Source organism: Gavialis gangeticus, unplaced genomic scaffold (assembly GCF_001723915.1).
Source record: "Gavialis gangeticus isolate Ggan-Ray unplaced genomic scaffold, GavGan_comp1, whole genome shotgun sequence".
NCBI classification, from domain to species: domain Eukaryota; kingdom Metazoa; phylum Chordata; order Crocodylia; family Gavialidae; genus Gavialis; species Gavialis gangeticus.
Genome location: NW_017729033.1, coordinates 103,801,366 through 103,808,297, shown reverse-complemented (window position 1 = coordinate 103,808,297; position 6,932 = coordinate 103,801,366). Strand labels below are relative to the sequence as shown.

The window sequence follows — 6,932 nt, the reverse complement described above, 5'->3', positions numbered from 1 at the left end:
CATACACACACCCACCCCCTCCCGCTCCTGGCCCCACGGTACTAGAACAGCCCCATGCTCCCACGGTCCAGTGATGCCATGTGGTGCTGGAGCAGGCATGCAGAGATTCAGTTAAAGCCAGGGCAGGCAGAGGCTCCAGTTGTGGGGGCAGGGGTGGGAAGGGATGGGAGGTGGGATGGGGCTGGACCAGCCTTGTTGCTCCCTGGATCTTATTGCCCCCAGCTTCTGTCATCTTTGACAGGCATCTAGGAGCAGATAAATATTAAATTTTCTAAATTTTTTAGTGACCCCACAGGCTGGAAAGAATGGTCTGGTGGGCTGAATCTGGCCTGTGGGCTGTATTTTACCTGCCCTTGGTTTATAGCCAAGGTTAGCAACAAGGTACAGCAGGTAAATTAAACAAACACATGTGTAAGGAGGCAGGGAGAGAGAAGATGAGAAAACAAATGGGCCTATTTACATACAAACTCTCCATGCAGTTCAGACAGTTCCACAAGCCTAACCATTATCAGCTGGCAATACTCTGTGAACATTACAACAAAATCAAGTTTTAGGGTGTGTACAGAAGTGTTCTGTGCACGTTTTATAGTGCTGAAATTTAGAGCACTTTTTATAGCACTATAAAGTTACAGCGCTCCTAAACATGACAGAAGTGCAGTGTTTGGTGGGAGGGGTGGGGTCTTTGAGCCTCCCTGCACTTTCCAGGCTAGGAAGTAGGGAGTTTTCCCACAAAGAAGCAGCTCTGGCCATACCCCATTTAAAAAGGGTTAATTTAAAGTGCTGTACTTATGTTTAAAGTACTGTAAAGCTGTGCACTTCTGTTAAGTCATGACAATAAAGCACTTTAAATGGTGAAAAAAAGCAACTTCTGTACACACCCTTTAGCTCCTAAAGTTTGGAATAGTAAGAGACTATGGTCCAAGTTTATACCTTTTGTTAACTTCATTGACATTCACACAGTTATACCACAGATGCATTTTGTCACTTTCAGCCTTGTCTTATACCCATGTGAAGAAAGGCAGAAGAATCTACTTACTGCCACTATCTCTCTAGAAGCTGAGGTGACTAACCCAGCCCACTCCTTCCTTACTTTCTCCTTCCTGGGTGGTAGCCTTTCATTTCTGAGCATTCAAACAAGAGGTCTGGGTGACAGATCTCAGAGGAATTTCCATTAGATCCTATCCCCATGAGCTGGCCAATTTGCAAGCCCATAACAAATAAATTCTTGTACAAATTATTGTATATGCAACCAACACACACACACACCTTTCAGAGAAAAGGAAATCTAGAGTCAAATGTATCAATCACTGAGCCCCTTCACCACAAATACAGATTTCATGGACCAAATCCCTGGAGTCTGACACACACTGGTTTTATCTTTCTGATGTCCACCTTGTCATGGATCCACAGATGCATCTCAAGCAGGTCCAAGGAGGTGATACTCCCCCTCTATGTGGCACTGATCAGGCCGCAGCTAGAGTACTGTGTTCAATTCTGGGCACCGCACTTCAAGAGGGATGTGGATAACATGGAGAGGGTCCAGAGGAGGGCCACTCACATGATCAGGGGGTAGCAGGGCAGGCCCTACGAGGAGAGGCTATGGGACCTGAACCTGTTCAGCCTCCACAGGAGAAGGCTGAGGGGGAATCTAGTAGCCTGTTACAAACTAGTCAGAGGGGACCAGCAGGCATTGGGGGAGTCCCTGTTCCCCCAAGCACTACCAGGAGTGACTAGAAATAATGGTCACAAGCTGGCAGAGGGTAAATTCAGATTAGACATCAGGAAGCGCTACTTCACTGTCAGGGCAGCTAGGATCTGGAACCAACTTCCAAGCGAAGTAGTGCTGGCTCCTACCCTGGGGGTCTTTAAGAAGAGGCTAGACAATCACCTTGCTGGGGTCATTTTACCCCAGTACTCTTTCCTGCCATGGCAGGGGGTTGGACTTGATGATCTGCTCAGGTCCCTTCCGACCCTACTAACTATGAAACTATATTTCTTTAAGAGAAATTTTACTTTTCTCATCCTACTTCTGTAACATGAACTGAGCCTGAGGTAAACACAATTAGAAAGTAGGAGTGATTTTATATATAAAAGCACAGGATGCATCTACACATTTATTAATGCACTTTTGCTAATGTGCATTAAATTTAGTGCCTCTGGTGCCTGTACATGGGCATGGAGGCTGCTCTGACACACAGAATTCCAGTGCATTGGAGCAGACTGGATTAACTGAGTCTGCTGGAGCACAGTAATTGCCATGCTTCAGCAGTCTCCTACACCTCGTGTATCAGAGTCCCCCAGCTTAAAAATAGTGGTGGATCACTTGAACTAAAATTCATTCAATGAGCTTTAGTTCAACTGTCCCCCACCACCATTTTTAAGCATGTGGACATTGATACTTTAAACCTGGCAGCGCTTTAATTAGAGCGGATCTCAGAGCCACTATAATTAAAGCACTGTACCCTGCCCCCTCCCCCCTCCCTGCCCCCATATCCTCAGAGCACATGTAAAAGTGCGCTCCATTAGAGGAATTAGAAAAAGGCACATTAGCCTATTTTAATGTGCATTAGCAAAAATGCACTTTCTATGTTGCTATAATGTTCATTAAAACAAACTAATGTGCATTAAAGCTCATGCGTAGATACGCCCACTGTGTGCAAATACTCGTTCAAATTCTGCCAACCTGAAATGGTTCTGCTTGACCACCTGCACACCCTTTTTTAAATAAAGAATGCACGAGACCTTTTTCACTAAGTCAAATCCCACCTGAGCTGCCAGAGCACAAACAAAAATAGCTGAAGGTAAACCAAATCAGGGAACAGAAAACAAACACATGAGAGCGTCCATACATGTGCTCCAGAGTGGAGGGGGTGGGGGCACTTTAATTAGAGTATCTCTCAGACCTGCTCTAATTAAAGTGCCCACAGTGTCACATGTATTCAGCATCCAGCACTTCAAAATGGCAGCAGGGACACTTTAACTAAAGCTCATTTGAACAGCTTTAGTTAGAGTGCCCCCGCTTCCATACTAGGATTCTTTTTAACAGAGCTCCAGAAGGACTGATACAGCCCCTTATCTGATTTGGTATCAAGTAAATTTTAATAGCAATCCCTAATCTTTATTACAGGCTTCCTCCTCATAATATGACCTGGCAAATGGTTCCTTCAGATGTTACAGCAGTGACCTTTGCTGGTACCAACCACAGATCCTTTGCTTGGTGTATGGGAATTTAGTTTCTGGAAGTCCCATTGCTCAAACAAGAATTCCAAAGTTGCTCCTGTCTCCCCAGGGTGACAACACAAAAATACACATGTTCCTTTGTTTGTCCATCACTTTTGTAACTTTTCTCATCCCAAATTGTCCAATCCCCTGGCTCTGTGCCAAGCATTCCTTATATGATGCACCAATCCCCTGACACTGTGCCAGCTACATTTGTTATAGGGAAACTGTTGTGCCCTGCTCGCCCAGTGCCCAATCACAGCACTCACATCTCCCAGTGCCACATAAGGCACTCTGTTCAAATTTTGTTGCTTAGTTCCAGGGAAGCCTGACCTGGCTAAAAAGGCTTAGCATAACTCAATTTGCCTGCTACAGAGAAGATGGGGGCACTTTAATTAGAACAGCTCTCAGATCTGTTCTAATTAAAGCGCCCACAGTGTCACATGTATTCAGCATCCAGTGCTTCAAAATGGCATTGGGGGCACTTTAACTAAAGCTCATTTGACAAGCTTTGGTTAAAGCACCTCTGCTGCATTTTGAAACATGGGGACACTGAACACTTGTCACACAGAGGCTGCTGCAGCACGCCAATCAGCACACTCCAGCAGACTCACAACACAGTGAGTTGTACACATTGTACAACTAGTACACACTGGAGCACTCAGTGCCCTGAGTCTCCTTAGTAGCCAGTCATACAGAACCAAAATTGAACAATCAGTGCTGAAGTGATGGATAATCTACAGACTGTAGCTTGCCTCAACAAATGATTCGCTGAATATATGGAACTTTTGGATGTTTTCAAGTCTGCTGGGCCAGATGACCTGCATCCAAGAGTCCTGAAAGAACTATAGCTGTTTGAAGAGTCGTGGGACTCGGGAGTGGTCCCAAATGACTGGAAGACAGCCAACATGGTACCTATCTTTAAGAAAGGGAAGAGGGGTGACCCTGCAAACTATAGACTGGTCAGTCTGACTATAGTCCTGGGAAAAAACTGTTAAGGAGGCCATCAATTACAAGCTTGTAACTGGTGGGATATTAAGAAGCAACCAGCATGGCTTTGTCAAGGGTAGATTATGCCTGACAAACCTGGTGTCCTTTAATGACCAGGTAACTAACCAACTGGACAAGGGACATGATGTTTATATCATTTACTTTGACTTCCATAAAGCCTTTGACTCTGTTTCCCATGAGATTCTCTCAATTAAATTGGAGGGTACTGGGCTGGACCAGTCTACAGTGAGGTGGGTGGACAGCTGGCTTAAAGGCCAATCCCAGACACTGGCTTAGTGTCCCCTAGGGATCAGTGCTTGGACTCATGCTCTTTAACACATTTATCCATTACTTGGATGAGGGTGTGGGAAGCTCAATGATTAAGTTTGTGGATGATACCCAGCTATGGGGAAATGCAGGCGCATCAGAGGATAGAGTAAGGATCCAGGATGACCTTGACAGACTGGTTCTATAGGCTGAACAGAATCAGATGAGATTTAACAGGGAAAAGTGATAGGGTTCTTCATCTAGGTAGGAAGAACCTTCACCATAACTACATGATGGATGGCACAGCATCTGAACAGGACCTGGAGGTCACAACCGACCAGAAGATGAACGTGAGCCAACAGTGCGATGAAGTCACCAACAGAATAAACAGAACTCTGGTGTGCATCAGCTGCTGTGTTGCCAGTAGATCCAGGGAGGTGCTTCTCCCTCTCTATTTGGCATTGGTGAGGCCACAGCTGGATTACTGTGTCCAGTTCTGGCCACTGCACTTCAGGAAAGATGTGTGTAACAGGGACTCAGGCCAGAGCCCTGTTACTTAGACAAGGTCAGGTCAGATTGACTTGACGATGAACCCTGCCAGGTGGGAGGGATTGCACACCTGGGAGAGAACCAGGTGATTAGCCTGCTGAACCGAGGATAAAAATGGCAGCGGGGAAAAGAACTTTTGCCTTTGGGAACCAGGAGGAAGAGCGAGGAGTGGTGACACTCTCAGAGAAAGGGAAACCTACTGGGAAGAAGAAAGAACTCCAAGAAGAGGGAGGCTCCTGAAATATGTGGCAGGTCAGTGACAAAAGTTTGCCTTCCCGAGAACCTTGTCATATTAACAAAGGCGGGAAGAGCAGAGACACTGGGTGGCAGATCCCTGAGAGGCATGGCAGGTCAGTGACAAAGAGGCTTGCCCTCCTGGTGATCCCCGGTGTGCCAGTGAGGGCAGGGGAGCCTGAAATGCTTGGTGGCAGATCCCCAAGTGACATGGCAAAAAGCCTGGCTCTGCTGGCAACTCCCGCTGTGCCAGTGAGTTGGGGGGAGAGTCTGAAGTGCCAGGCAGCAAATTCCCCCAGGACCTCTAAGGAGGAGAAATTGTGCTCCTCACCAAGACAAAAGGGGACTGGGGTTAACCCCAAGACTGGATTCCAGTGGAAATGTGGAAACTGGAAGCAGGAAATCCAGGTGAGAGGAGAAAATGGCAGGAGACTACCTTCTGGATCATGCACATGCAGAGAATGAGAGAAGCTGTAGGCGTGTGCCGCTAATGAGGTAATTAGCAGTGAAGAATCTCTGCCCAGTGTATACAAAGTAACTAATCTGAAGGACTCTTGATTGTAACACTGCCTACTTTGCCAATGAAGTAATTGGCAAGAACATTGTTATTTCAGCACTGTTAAGCCAGAAATAAAACTTACACTGTGAGCATTTAACATCAAAGTGGCATTAATCTATCCAAGAACAGCTAAAAATATTAACCTCCTTCCTTTTCCCTTTTTTATCCAAGTCGTGGCAGGAAAGTAAAAAGGAGAGCTGAGGATAAGATTGGCCATCCCACTCACAATGTGAATAATCTTGAGAGAGTACAGAGAAGGGGCGCCCATATGATTAGGGGTCTGGAGGGCAGGCCCTATGAGGAGAGACTCTGGGAATTGGGCCTGTTCAGTCTGAGTAAGAGAAGGCTAAGAGTTGACTTCATAGCCTCCTGCAAGTACATCGGGGTGAGGACCAACATCTAGGGGATCAACTCTTCAGGAATGCACCCCTTGAGAGGATGAGGACCAATGGGCACAAGATAATTGAGGGAAAATTTAGGCTGGACATAAGAAAAAATTTATTTCCCTTAAGGGTAACTAGAATCTAGAACACACTCCCAGCAGAAGTGGTGCAGTCACCATCCCTGGAGGTGTTCAACAGGAGGCTGGATAAGCACCTTGTTGAGCTCGTTTGAGCCCAATAACCATCTACCTATGGCAGGGGACCAGACTTGATGATCTTGCAGGTCCCTTCCAGTCCTCTGATTCTGTGATATATAAAGAAAAAACTATTATAGGCAAAGTAATTGATTTGACAACAAGCTTAAGAATAGAAAAAAATAGCTTGTTAGGAATCATTCCTTCCCCCCCCCTCCATCTCCAGTGCAAGATCTAAATGGTTATAATACAAACAAAGCATTTTCTACCATTTATGCTATAGTGCTGAACATAATTCCGAAGTCAAGCAGAGTTTAAACTATTTGCAATAGTCTAAACATAATAGCACAAGGATTTAGGCTTGTATGCCTGATTCAAGCACAAATTATATGAAACAAAAGGTAGAGGGGTTTCATAGTTGGTAAGGTCGGAAAGGACCTGAGCAGATCATCAAGTCTGACCCCCTGCCATGGGCAGGAAAGAATGCTAGGGTCAAACAACCCCAGCTAGGTGATTATCTAGCCTCCTTTTGAAGAC

The 6,932-nt window shown here is 45.7% G+C and overlaps 1 long non-coding RNA gene across 1 annotated transcript in view; it reads right to left on the bottom strand.

The window, feature by feature from the left end:
* Window positions 1-6,450, bottom strand: part of LOC109304009 — a 24,754-nt gene extending 18,304 nt beyond the window's left edge. Inside the window, exon 1 of the long non-coding RNA XR_002099277.1 lies at window positions 6,416-6,450. This is a non-coding gene — a long non-coding RNA (uncharacterized LOC109304009). The remainder of the gene's footprint in view (window positions 1-6,415) is intronic.
* Between the last annotated feature and the right edge of the window lie 482 nt (window positions 6,451-6,932).